General features: G+C 50.4%; 1 protein-coding gene across 2 annotated transcripts in view; it reads left to right on the top strand.

The window, feature by feature from the left end:
• Positions 1-12745, top strand: part of CTBP2 (C-terminal binding protein 2) — a 146933-nt gene that overhangs the window by 35339 nt on the left and 98849 nt on the right. For both annotated transcript variants that reach the window (XM_025047524.1, XM_006912866.3), the window contains exon 2: positions 11604-11707. The gene's annotated coding sequence lies outside the window, so the exon portion shown is untranslated. The remainder of the gene's footprint in view (positions 1-11603; positions 11708-12745) is intronic.

Raw genomic sequence — 12745 nt, forward strand, 5'->3', positions numbered from 1 at the left:
TAGTGTTATTATTGAAACATGTTTTTATCTGTACATTTTTACCTAATGGCACATTTTGGGGAGAGGGAGGTACTTTCATTCTTGTCACTGGGAGACATTAACGATAAACTCTTTTCGAAAAAAGTGTAACCCCTGAAGACAATAAAAGCAGAAATAGCAGCGATGCTGCTGTAATTTTCTTTCGGATTCTTTGAATCAGCAGGGAGTTACTGAGAGCGGGAGGGAGCGAGCCAACTCCTTAAAAGGGAGGCAGCGGGTCCTGGAGGACAGACGCAGAAGGCCGCAGAAAACCTTCAGCTCGATACGGCGTGGTTAAGTTTTGACACAAAAGGCTTTCGTGGTATTTGAGGGCATCGGCAGGGTCCCCAGGCTGCTGGACAAGCAGGACTGTAGCTGTAGGTCAGCTCGGGCAGGAGGCTTGCCTGACCCTGGTGATGTGCTAGGACGCTCCAGCTCCAGAACTTTCTCGGAGGGAGCTGGATCTTGGAAGGTGGCCAGCCCAGCACACAGCCGTGTGTGTGAGTCCAGGACGGTTTTGGCCCGTTCCAGCCTGCTGCTTGTAGTTTCGATTTAGCAGGGCTGGGTCAGGGAGTCCTGGAGCTGGGCCCGGCGGCTGGTTTTCTCTCTCTCCCCCAGTCCAGCTCCGGGAGAGAAGGTGCCCTCTGTCAGACAGACCCTGGGGAGCCTTTGGCGTCCCGGCAGCAGCTGGGGCAGAGAGAGGAACCAGTCACTTGTGCTTATACCCAGGCAAGAACTTAGCGCAGCGGGCATCTTTGCCGAGCCCAGTGGATGGAGGTCAGGGTTCAGAAGCCGTGCGCTCTGGCTCTGCAGAGGCGAGCGGGCTCCTGGGCCTCTGGCGGCCAGAGGAAGGATCGGATCCCACAGTGTGTCCACAGGGCTGGCTCCTCACGGCTCCTCACGGCTCCTTGTAAACACCGGTCCACTAAAGGAAAGAATTTCCCTGTTTATCGCTCGACACTAGTCAAACTAAATGGAGACACCAAGAGAAGGGGGGTGGCCAAACCTACCTGTTATTTTTGTAATTAAATTTTGTTATTTTGACTAGAATCACAGAATCATCTTGTAGTCGAAAGGAAAGTAATAAATACTCTTTACCAAGTCCTCCTCCATGGTAATATTTTGCAAAATGATAGTAACAATAACACAAGCAGGAAGTTGATGTCGATACAACCCACAGGTATTATTCAGATTTCCCCAGCGTTACATGTATTCGTTTGGGTGTGTAATTACTTCTGTGCCATTGTATCGCGTGTGTAGGTTCCAATATGCACCACCAAAGGTCACGATACAACAGTCCGTCACCCAAAGGATCACCCACTGTTGTCTGGAGCCACATTCGCTTCAGGTGGCCAAGACAGTTCACAGCCAACATACATGGTTGGTTGTATATGGGGCTGGCCAGGTTCCCAGACCCAGCTTGCTCAGAGAAAGTTCCAGAGTTGGGGTGTCCTGCCCCCTTCCCAGTCCCTAACTCTGACAACCACCAGTCTGTCCCTATCTCTATAATTTTATTAATTCCATTACATAAATGGAATCAGATAGCATGTAGCCTTCTGGGATTGAGTTTTTTGCTCAGCACAATTCCTTTTGAGATACGTTCAAGTTGATGCATATATCACTAGTTTGTCCCTTTTTAATGGTGAGGAATAGTACTTCCTCCTAAAGTTTTGGACCCAGTTTGGACTGGAACACTGGGTGAGAGGAAAGCCGTGGTGGAGACCCGAGGGTTGCTTGATGCCCAGAGAAACGAGGCATCTCTGGCCTCCACTTAGCTTGCCCCGTTTCTCAGCATCCGTCCGGGGGTGATGTTTGGAGGAGCTTGTGCCACGTTGGCTTGGACGGTTTGGGAAGAACCCTTCTTCGCCTTGTGAGTTTTGTTCGTCTGGGTTGTGTGTTTTTGCACAGTCCACACTGACTGAAAAGTGTGAAGAAACAACTTGAGAGAAAGGATTATTGAACATCGCTGTTTTATTAGCAGTGACGCTCTGATCGGAACACAGGGAGTGTGGGTCTGATTCACAAGGGGAGTACAGGCTGTGTCGGCATGACTTCTGTCTGCATGAGCCCTGGGCACCTAGGGCCTTGGCCTGCTTTCCTGAGGACTGTGAAAGCACAAGTCCAGAGAATAGAATTTCCTCCAGAAAGCACGTTTGCACTGTGTTTGGAACATGCGTACATGTGTGTTTACACATTCATCTTATGAGTGAGGGCAGCGTTTATGAGTTACTATCCTTGGGAATGTTCATGCTAAAAGCTCCTCTGTACCTTGGATATTAATGAAATGCAGCCACACTTAGGAACGCGTGGAAGTTGGTTCAGGGTCTCGGGGTTACGTACTTCGTGCCCGTGGGTCAGTAGACGGTGTCAGCATGTGCTTTAGGGGCCTGGACTGCTGGAACCTGGGAGGTTCCTGACCCATAAACACCACCCGGTGCTTGCGGTGGTTCACACAGCTGGGTGGGCCGTGGGCTGGTGGTTGGCTTTTCTCTCCTTATCCTGGATTTCTCGGGGTGGGGGCGGCAGGGTTGGGGGGTGAGTTGCAGTGTCTGTGTCCTGTACTGTGGTCTGAACTCTGATCGGATGCGAAGGGCATGTCCTATCGCGGGTCTCGGCTGGTGGGGGGTTCACACCACTGTCAGTGTTTCTGACAGCATGTTGGGGTGGGGAATGGATAGGACTGAGGCAAGACACCTGTGACCGTTGTCTCTGGGTGACCTTGGCCTTGGCTTCCCCATTCCTGGATGAGATGCTGTCTGTATCTCATCCGGCTCTGGGAGTTGTTCTTAAAAGTTCGTTGCCCCTGGAAGAAGAAATATATGTGGGACCCGTGAATTGACCTGCATCTGGACCGTGAGTGCTTTGCTCACATTTGTACCTGCAACTTCTTAACGTGCTGTCCTCCGTAACGTTCCTAGCCCCGTAAATAGATTTAAAAAGTCATTTCTGTGTTGCAGGTACAGCTGCAGCTCCTTTTGATGGCAATGATGTACTTCATTTGAAACGTAAATCTCTCGCAAACCTTGAGATTTAGGTTCTTAATTTACTTTGAAATAAAACAGAACCTAGTTTCCTTCAGGGCTTTGTCCCGCCAGGCCTCCGGGTTCTCGAATCCACCAACACGCTTGTGAAATGATACGAGCTGTTTGATGCATCTGGTGTGCCAGGCGGTGCTGCCGTAATTCCCACTGCCGCCTCCGGAGGCGGTACCGATGGTCACTCACACCCTGGTGAGGAAGCGAAACTGGGGACCAGGGGACTTTACTAAGGCCACTCACAGCCTCATCCGTCCTAGCTCCGAGTTCCCATGGCGGTGACCACCTAAGCCATCACAAGATAGACAGTGCAGGCAATGTCTTCAGCGGCGCGCGGCAGATTGGGGTGAGGACTGCAGAGTAAGGGCCTGGGGGGCTGTTACCGGGCCGTGTGAATTCCACTCACTGTCACTGCCCCACCTGAAACTCTGCATGTAGCCCGTTGATCAATACTGTCGGTACCTAAAGCTGGTCACTCTTCCTGAGTCATTTTTCAGGGCTTGTGGACTCGCCATTTGATCCTGAAGTCATAGTCCTCTTTTTTTTTCTTTCTTTTTTTTTTAATGCTGCTTCCTGCTCATTCTTCTGCAATCTAATCTATGGCCAAGAACTTGGCCGGAGCCTGTCGAGAAGTCCGCAGAGCCTTGGCCCAGAGCCCGGCAGGACCCTTCCTCTCCTTGGCCCCCAGGAGGGAGGATGGGATCTCAGCTCCCCGCCCCCCATTCTCAGGTTGGCTGGGGCACTGGAATTCAGACTTACACACTGGAATCTCCAAGAGGGACACCCTTTTGAGGGGTGAACTTGAACAAGAATGGAGGGGTTTACCTTCCATCAGAACCCACCCTGGTAGTGCAGCCGTGACTTAGAGAGGCTGAGGCTGGGAGCCAAGGCCGAGGCCGCGCGGGACCCTCTCAAGCTCTGTGTGGCCAGCGCAGCAGCCTCCCTCACGTAGGAGCCCCCCAGCGTTTCCACTGCATTTTCCAGATTGTAGGGCATCTGTCCTTTGCAGAAAATGGAGAAATAATAGGAAAGTATGAAGAAAATTAAACGATAAATGACTTTCGTGGTCTGAAAGTCTTACATTTTAAAAATTGCCTTTAATCTTAGCATGAGAAATAACTTGTTTTAAGACTGGATTTGTATTTCTGTCTCATGCATATACTTATATACTAAAAAATGAAATTCACTGTTTAAAGACTACTTTAAAATTTATGTACCATTTGAATTCTGTGTTTTGTGTTTGCTTTTCTATTTAACCTGTAAGTATTTTTTCTGTTAAATGTTTCTGAATTTTAAAAATCTGTTGATAAAAGTATCGTAATATACGATAACGTAGCTACAGCTCTCTAGGCTGTCAGGAGAGGCAGTTTTCCAACTATTTTCTCTCTATGTGGCATTTTAGATGGTTCCTTATTTTTATGTAAATATTGACCACTCTGATTTCTCCCTGGGGGTAGGATGGGGTGGGGGATGGAATCTTCAGGAAAGGTTTCCCCTCACACTCCCCCAGACAGTGGGTGGGGGTGTTTGTCTCGCTGACTCTATAGTATTCTGCTCTGTCATCAGTGGGGTTTATTTTAAAGATTGTCACCATATAGGTGTTACGTCACTGTACTGAGCAGCAGGAGGTCCCCTGATTACTGGCTGACCCCCATGCCCCTTGTCACACGGGGTGTCTGTGGGGTGTCTGGTGGGAAGGCGCTTAGAGATCACCCCTTCCTTGCCCACCTCTCCACCAGAGAGGTCGCCTGGGCCACGGACCCGTTCCAGGGGCATCGGTCAGTGGTCACCGCTAGCTGGCCTCTGTTCTTGGCGCCCATCTCCCTTTCCACACCTTCTGGCAGGTTCCAGACCCTCTCGCAGAGGAGTGTGTGCCTCGGCAGCTGGTTTCCATGTTCACTTACTATTTGAAGTGTGTGATTTGTGGTGTGGATTTACACCGGTCTCTTTCGTCTGTTTCGGGGCCCGTACATGGGGCTGAGACTCCAGCCGCCAGGCTTCTCTTTGGGCTGAGCTGATTTTAAGGGGGTCCTGGCCCCTCTGGTCTCTTCAGAGTTAACAGGACCTTCATGGCTCATCTGACTTTCCTGCAGACACATGGGGATACAGCCAGGCTCAGAGCCGAGGGTCATATTGCTCAGACCAGCTGCCTCCACTTCCACGGCCAGCTGGGCAGTCTGGGGTGTGGGAACACAGCTTGAATTCACAAAATGACGTGCGTATGGGTTGCTGCTCATGGAACTTCTCTTTTTTCTTTCTTTCAAAAGTCGGCCTGTTTCAGGCCTGATCAGCAGCACCATTTACTGATTTGCTTTCTATGTTTATTTTTTCCAGTTGTTTCCAAGGCTCCCCTTTCCCCCCCAAATCTGGCATCCTCATGCCCTTAATTATTTCTCCATCGCTGGAGCCCCTTCGAATGGAGCGTTTCCCCAGCGGATGGACGCGGCGAACGCTACCAGGCCAAGCTGCTCCTGGTCCCCTCGCTCATCTTGGGTCCCTTGGCTCTGTGGGGCACAAAAGTAGAAAGCCGAACGCCGCCGGAGCAGGGGAACGGACAGATTAATTGACTACATCTGAGACAACACAGAAAATATCCTATTTTGTTTTTCTTAAGCAAATGGCAGAGCTCCAAGACTTCCCTTCGGGTTTTCCACTGGCTGTCCTTGCATTTGAAGACAAGAGTTCTAAAATCTTGGCTGTTGGGTTTTTTCACATTCTTAAAACCTAAAACCAGCTGAACATAGTTAATATTACAAAATTTCCATAAACATTCTCTCTGCAAAGACTATATGTACCGTTTCTGCCCGGAGGGCATTTTTTCTTATTGATGTCGAAACTATTGGACGTGGGGGTTAGGGGGGCTTATAATGAAGTGCTGCTTTGACCTTAAGTGTCTCGATGCCAACGTGGGCTGTATGGGACATGGAAAGAATTAGCTTTCCCCCTGGATAAAGGATAGTTGTTTCTAAGCTCATTAATATGGTTTGTTTATTCTTGGGCAGTGGTAAGTAGAATCGAATCCTGGGAAGGAGTCACCTGGCTAGAGCCAGGTGGAGGTATCTCGGGTCACACCGTGTTCATCCTGTCCTGTCCAGCGTGCAGAGGACGTTCTGCACTTCAGCAGATGTTAGCTTGGTTTTTCCCACGTGACAACCAAACCAGAATTCCACCCTGCTTCATGCCTGTCGGACTAGGCCTTTCTGGGGGTAAGTTAATAATTACAGGCTGGGCAGGCGCATAAGTAATGTGGGACGGAGTAGGGGCGCCATCCCAGGTGACTTGGGCTTGTGAGGTCACAGTGTCAGCCAGAGGTCCTGGCTAGAGGGCAACTCGCACACGTGGCCCAGTGTGCCGAGTGCTGGGACTGGTAGGGGAGAGGCCCCATCTCAGCAGCTGTCAGCCCCTCCCATCCCCCTCCATGTTGCTCAGAGATGCCCCCAGCAGCGCCCCACGCGGGCAGACCACATCTCCTGTGCCAGTCTGCTGGTGGCATCCCTGATGCCCCGCTGCTTCTGTTGTGGGTCGTTTTGCATTGCTCGTCTTCACAGGGACCCTGGAGAGTTGAGGGCAGGTGAGAGGTGGGAGTGGAATGTCACCCTCGCTGTGAGAGACCTGCTGAGTGTGGCCAGGGTGTGACCCAGGGGCTGATAAGTGGCAGGGGATGGGGAACGCACAGGGAGCCCAGTGCCCTTCCCTTGTCGTTCTGGACCAGAGGCCTAAGGCTGCTCGCGGCGTCCCGTGAAACGCACTCATGCTGCTGTTGTGACCTTGAGTGAATGCCTACCATACTCTGTCCATCCATCTGGCCAGGGGGGTTTTCTCGCTGACACAGGCAGGTCTGTTTTAGGGAGCAGGCATTTGGTTTCTGGAAACTTCAGAGTTCCGCATCTGCTTGAGGCTTTTTTCCCACCCGCTACCCTTGAACTTGAGATAGTTGTGAGGACCTGCTATGGATCCATGGGAAAGCCCCTGACACCCACTTCCCATGCCCTCACATCCCTATCATGGCCCTGTCACTCAGGGTCACTCACCTCACACAGACCGACACCCCAAAACAGTGTGGGGGGCTAGTGTCTCTGGCAGAAGGAGTTAACAGATGGAAATAGGGCTCGCATGGGGACAGAGGCAGGCGCCTGCAGGTCGCACCCGGGCTCCCTGGAGGCCCTCTGCAGGGTGGGGTCAGCCTTCTCTGAGCGCTGGCTCAGGTTCTGTGTGGCTGGGCCTCCCTGGCCGGAGGCGGGTGGGGCAGTGCTGTCCCCTGAGGGGGGCCCTTGCAGCTGCAGAAGGGTGGGCATTTCCTGGCGTGCTGGCTTATCGTGCTAGCATGGCTCCGTCGTGAGTTTGGTGAGGACAGGCACCTCTCGAGCAGGCCGCCGGTGACATCCGCACCAAGGGAACACTTACCAGGAGAGAGGCTGATTCTGGTTGGTTCTCAGAGCCTTCGTTTCTTTTCTGAGCACCACCCTGCTCAGGCCTCTTCACTGAGGCAAGGACCTTTGGGCAGGGCGGGGTGGGGTGAGGGGAGCACGTCGCTCTGCTCAGTGACCGGATTGGGGGTATCGGGCTCTTGTGCCGCATGTGCACCGTTTGTCTCAGGATTTGGGCAGAGATGGGTTTTGTTCTTAGAAGATGCCGATGAGGACAACCTTGTCCCGGAGTCGTGTGTCAAGTCTGCTGATGACTGGCATTTACTGAGTGCTTGCTGTCTGCAGGCCCCGGCTGCACTTCCGTGGCTTTTCGAAGGGTCCTGTCACCTGTGATACTCGCCTGTGGATGCTGTCTCCTCCGTCTCAGACAGGACAGAGTCCCAGGGAGTGTGGTCCCTCGTGACTCCGTGCTCGCTCCCTGTCCCTTCCCGGTAGCCTGTCCTGGCAGTTGCCTAATGGACGACTTCCGCAGATTACGTTCGGGCTCACATAGTAAATGTTCATGGGGCCCCCTGGATCCCAGAAGAGCATGGCGTGAGGAAGGCAAGACCCGTGGAAGCCGCAAGCAGCCTGGGCCACCTCCACCCACGTCCACTTGAGGCCCTTTCTCCTGACGAAGGCCCAGGCCATCCTGGAGGAGAGGAGGCGGGCGGCGCTCCACTTAGAAGCGAGAAGCAGCGGGGGCGGCGTTCCCCACTGCCCATGGCAGGACAGTAGATGGCGTTTTAAAGCCTGGATGACCCAAATGTGAGTCAGGGAGAGCAAAGAACCCAGGTGGGGTTCAAGCCGGCCCCGGGTGGTAACGAGACCTGGCACATCAAAGCCTGAGACGCAAAGAACAGCGTTAGAAATGATGCATGTGCAGTAAGTGCGAGGAAGTGGACACTTTGTCACACAAATGATGCCGGGGGCCGGGGGGCAGGGGGAGCCCGGGCTGGCCCGCCTGTGTGCCCTCCCCTCACTTGACAGTTGGGGTGGTGTGGGGCCTTCAGTGCCGCGCAGGGCACGGGCGCAGTTTCGGGAGACATGAAGTTCAGGTGCGGGCAGGGCTGGTCCTCCGGGAGTGCGCCGACTTAGTATTACCAGAAACTGAAAATCCAGGTGGAAGGGACCCTTCTAGGCAGTGTGTCCTGAACTGTTTGTTTCTTCTATGTCGAAGCCCCCCCGGAACCACAGCCCGGCTCAGGCTTCTTCAGCCTCTGGGTGCTGCTTGTTCCTCTCCCGCGCGTGTGTGTGGCCGGGCGGGGGTCGCGTACCCCTCATTGTCATCATCTGTGGATGGAACACCTTTGCCGAGTAATGTTTACTAGATTCACCCAGGTCGATGGGACAGGCCAAAAATAGCCCTTCTCCCCGGCCAGAAACGGCCAAGCGAGCTTGGAGCTGACTGGTCTGCTCGCTGCGGCCGCTGGCTCAGTGGACCGGCCCGCTCGGGCTCCTGCGGTCGCTGGCAGAGAAGCCGTGGTGATTTTAATCAGCTGCGTCCTTTCTCTGTCTTGTTGTATATACTCCTGGACGTTCTCAGAAATCCCGCCAAGAAAATGTCCCCTCGCGCATCCGCGGGGCGCGACTCCACGCCGACTGCCCTCACGTTGCCGTTCTGCGCCTCCAGTCTCCGGGAACCACTTCCGACCGTCCAGCAGCCACGGGCGCTCAGGCAGTGAGCCCGGCAGTCTTTCTGTTCTTAATTCAGTAAGCAGGCTGTCGGTGTTCACTTGGGCAGTCTGTCTCGAATTTCTGTCTTGGAAATCCACGAAATGGCACCTCCTCTGTGAAGCCTTCTATTCAAGCAGAGTTGTCTGTTTCCTATTTAATTTTACTAGGAAACATCTCAAAGTAGGAATCTGTACCCACTGGTAAGATTAGGTGGATTTTGCAATGTTACCTTTGTCTTCAGATCTTTGTTTAAAATCGAAAGTAATGTTACAGACATTCCAAATATCTAAGGTATATGTAAAATTTCCTTATATATTTGGAAATTCGTTGTTTACATATATGTGTGTTCATAAGTGTTTGCAAAGCATTAGAAATAGAAGGGGAAAGGAAGCCCATGGCCTGCTAGGACTTGCTATGTTAGTCAGAGATGTAAATGCCATTATTCGATTAGTTAAATATTCGGTTTCCTACCATGTTCCAGAAGTGGAGCCGTCCGGAGATGAATAAAATGCGGTCAGGAGGCTGGACTGTCTCTGCCACCCCTCTTCCTCGAATTGGAAAATTGGGGGTGTAAACAGTGGTGTGTGGGCACCGTTGGGAGCCAGTTACTTCTTGACCTTGGGTAAACGATAACTGACTCTAGAGACCACCCTTATGAGCAGGTCTTCAAACCATTCCTGGCCCTGACTCTAGTCCTGAAGGAGCAGCTGGCTGGTGTCAGGGCACTCGAATGCTCTGTTCCGTGACGTGGCGTAGAGGGGACCTAAAAGTTTCAGTGAGTCCCCTCTGACTTCCACATAATCGGCAGGATATGTCACCGGCATGAATCCCAAGAGACTACATTGTTCTCGCCCATTTCCTGTGTGCCCCACGAACACTCACCAGCAGCGCTTGTGGCTGCAACAGTTACCCCGATAATTCACAGTCCTAAACTGACCCCAAAAGTTGGCCACGGGTATCTTGCTTTTATTATTATTTTTCACATCGCTCTAGTATATCGATATTTTTCACATCGCTCTAGTATATCCATAGCCTTTGGAAACAAATGACATCCTATTTATAGCCTTCTGGTTTTAGTGGTGGTATGTCCATTTACAAAATATAGTAATTCTCGATCGCTGAAAATGTCCAATCTTAGAAAACCTAGCTTTCCTATGCGTGACGTTAACATCTTTCTCGAACAGTTAGCCGAAGATTGATTTGATGAATCCGGTTTATGTATGCATTTCTGTTACATTAGGAGTAAAGACAAGTTCTGTTTAGAAATAACTCCAAGAACAGTTTTTGTATTTTATTTCCACATTGAAAACCAGTCAGATTCGCTTCAGCCTCAAAGAGCGTGTTTATGTAAAATTAATGCTGGCAGCGAGCGGCACCTTTTTTTTTTTTTTTTTTTCCAAACGGGAAGTGGATTAAAAAAGGAGAAACTGTATTAAGAAACTCCATCCAGCTTCCTAAGATCTGAATGATTTGAAAAGTAGAGTACAGCTGAGAAGCTGGTTACAGTCATTTCATACATCTAAAAACTATTAATCAGCCATCCGAATCCGGACTGGTCGCAAGACGGTCTTGGAATGGTCATCTGTTCATTGCCGTGAGCCGTACCTCTCCTTTCTCACGGGGCTGGAGAAAGGTTACCTCTAAACTCGGACACTCCATCTGTTGAAATTCCATCTGTTCTTACGAGAAAGCCACAGAAAAGACACCTGCTCATGCCCGCTGCCCAGGTGTTTGCCTTTTCTGTCAGCCACAGGAGTCACTTCCCCGTCTGTCCCCTACAGCTCAGGAAGTGGTTCAGATAACGTGAATGGCACCGCGTATTTGCTCTTCATTCCATGGGTAGGAAAATAAATGTGAGTGCTGTTTAATGCATCACCTCTTCCCATGTCGCGTTTGCTAAGAAAGTGCAATTTTATTGAACATTAGGATTGAATTCTTAACTGAGTAATCAATTTCAGTAGTAAGTTAAAATGCCTTCCGTTAATGGACAACTGCAACCGTTAATCAGAGTCACAGTGGATTAACAGTTGTCACATCTATGCTAATAGCACTTATAAAACACGCGCGTATGACTTGCACTTCAGAATTCCATATTTCTCAAACAGTTGGTGATAACTTTTTGCTTGGGGGTATTGATTGTTTTGAGCCCTTGCTGGCTACTTGGAGACCAAAAGAAAGCTAAATGACCTTTTCGCGGTGATGACACACTATCACCTTCTGGTTTTGCACACTTGGCTTTGCGTCAAAATAGATGGAAAGGGTTCATTTGTTCTGGTGCTCTCCTGCTTAATTTGATCTGGTGTGTGACTAAAGCAAGACAAATAGTATTTTTAATGAAACCATTTAATAACCTCTGGTAGCTTAGAGTCGAAGGCATTGGAAAAATGCAATTAGAGGATGGCTAGATGTAAACAACAAAAAAAAATTGCTGCTGTAGCTTCACTGACCCAATTCATTTTGCTTTTAGTGTTTCATCGCCTTAAATGGTTTTGAACCAATGAAGCTGGATTCCCTTAAAAAGACGGACAACGCATCGCGTGAACTGTAGAGTTTGTGGACAGATTTATATTGGTGAGTTATTGTGAAATATCTCCAGGTAAAAGTTCAGATTTTCTAAAATCCCCTTTGGAATGTGTTTTCAATTAGTCGATGGCTATGGATTGCTGGCAGCCTCTGGATGTTTCACTGGAATGTCTAATAGCAGGATCATATTGATTGTCTTTCAATTAATTGCATCTGGTATTTTCATTTATCAAAAGCAAAATACATGTAATTAACTCTGAAGCAATATAGTTCGGTGTAAAGTGATTGTTGCTGCTGCTGCTGCTGCTTCTGTAAAGATAAGTCAACGGAAATTATACTGCTAGGAACTCAAGTCAGAATGGAAGTCGTCTTAGGGCTTCTCGGCATATGAATTACAAAGAATAAAAATGAGTTAGGGAATTAGTCTCGTGTCGCCCCCAAGTCGCTCGAGCGCAATGGTGGATGGGCGCCTGTAGAGAGAGAGCAGCTCGCGGATGATGGTGCGTCTTTAGTGAGCGCGGATGTTTGGAGCTGCCGGCCTCCAGGACGTCTCGAGCGTGTCTTGATTTTTTTCTGTGGATTCGACGGGGAGTGTGGGCATGCCTTCGGTTCCGTCCGTGCTCATTGGGAGTGTGGCTGAGACATATCGATCGGTGTAGTCCTGTGCTCCCCCGGAACCAGGCTCGGGGCGGTCCCGAGTTTACTTTGAACATTCCTTTAGCCATTTTTCACAAAACTTGGATCTTCCTCAAAGTTTCCAAGTGGCGACTTTTCAGAAGTGATTGATTTTTTATTCTGCTTAAAAAAGAATGTTTTCTCTTTGAGCTACCAACATCATTTTAAAGCAGGAAAAAAGAGTGCGCGAGCACATTTTCTCAGTGTCTTTTTCTGTCACACCCCTACACTTGTTCCCTGAAGTGTCGAATAGGACGGAGCCTCTGGTTTGAGGAAGGGTCAAGTTCACCACTGTGGCCTCAGCCTGGCATGCGTCGGCACTGTGAGCACCAGTGGGTGGCCGAGCCGAACCTCAGTCTGAACCCAACCTGCAGAGTGGGCCGTGGCCCCTCGAAAGCATCTCCCCGTGTG

The sequence above is a fragment of the Pteropus alecto genome, unplaced genomic scaffold, assembly GCF_000325575.1.
Source record: "Pteropus alecto unplaced genomic scaffold, ASM32557v1 scaffold74, whole genome shotgun sequence".
In the NCBI taxonomy this organism is placed as follows: Eukaryota; Metazoa; Chordata; class Mammalia; order Chiroptera; family Pteropodidae; genus Pteropus; species Pteropus alecto.